Genomic DNA, 848 nt, shown 5'->3' on the forward strand with positions numbered 1-848 from the left:
TTAGCAGACGCTTTTATCCAAAGCGACTTACAGTGCATTCAGGCTATACATTTTTTTTATCAGTATGTAAAAATATCAGTATTTTATGGACATAGACTTTCTGTACCACACTATTCTGCTGATATGGAATGAGTTTGACTACTTAATCAGTTATATTAATAGAAATGCTTCACAGGGGCAAACCAAAAAATCCTAAAATAATAAATAGGATATCCCATAGCAGCATTTCCAGCAGTATCCATCATTTCTCAATCATGATCTTACTCAGCTAAATGTGACTATTAGCTTAACAGCTGTATTCCTCGTTTGCTAGCTACCTATGCACATACAGCATACAATGTTAAAAATTTTCTACATTATGAACCATAACCCAAAAAACCGTTAGCTTCATAAACTGTAAATAATTGTGACCCTGCCTGTGGAAACCCAGCTAAAGTATTTTTTTTTTAAGCAGTGGATGAGTAATTCACTCCTTGATTTGCTTAATAAAAGCCTCCTTTGAGATCTTTTTGACAGACATGTTTATTGTGTATTATTTTTAATGTGTTTATTGCTAAGTTTAGTGTGCCAAAATAGAAGCGCAGCCGAAATTCGCATGCAGTGTATCTGGTTGCCATGACAACCTCACGTGCTTTCTGCTGCTGCTCTATGTAATCAGAGTGTGAATTTGTAGATTTTCTATAGCAAAACTAAAATGTGTTTAAAAGTGTGACTGACCAAATCGTCCGGCTCAGTTTGCCCCCCCGAACTCGAAGACATCTCTAATTACCATCTGATCTCACTCGTGACTCTAGGCTACGTTGGACGGGACGAAATCATGCAGTGAATGGGGGGAGATAATTTTGCTG

General features: G+C 37.0%; 1 protein-coding gene across 1 annotated transcript in view; it reads left to right on the top strand.

The window, feature by feature from the left end:
* Window positions 1-848, top strand: part of LOC107742719 (ATPase family AAA domain-containing protein 2B-like) — a 128776-nt gene that overhangs the window by 626 nt on the left and 127302 nt on the right. The gene's annotated exons all lie outside the window — the stretch shown is intronic.

Source organism: Sinocyclocheilus rhinocerous, unplaced genomic scaffold (genome assembly GCF_001515625.1).
Source record: "Sinocyclocheilus rhinocerous isolate Xijiao unplaced genomic scaffold, SAMN03320098_v1.1 scaffold1038, whole genome shotgun sequence".
Classification (NCBI taxonomy): domain Eukaryota; kingdom Metazoa; phylum Chordata; class Actinopteri; order Cypriniformes; family Cyprinidae; genus Sinocyclocheilus; species Sinocyclocheilus rhinocerous.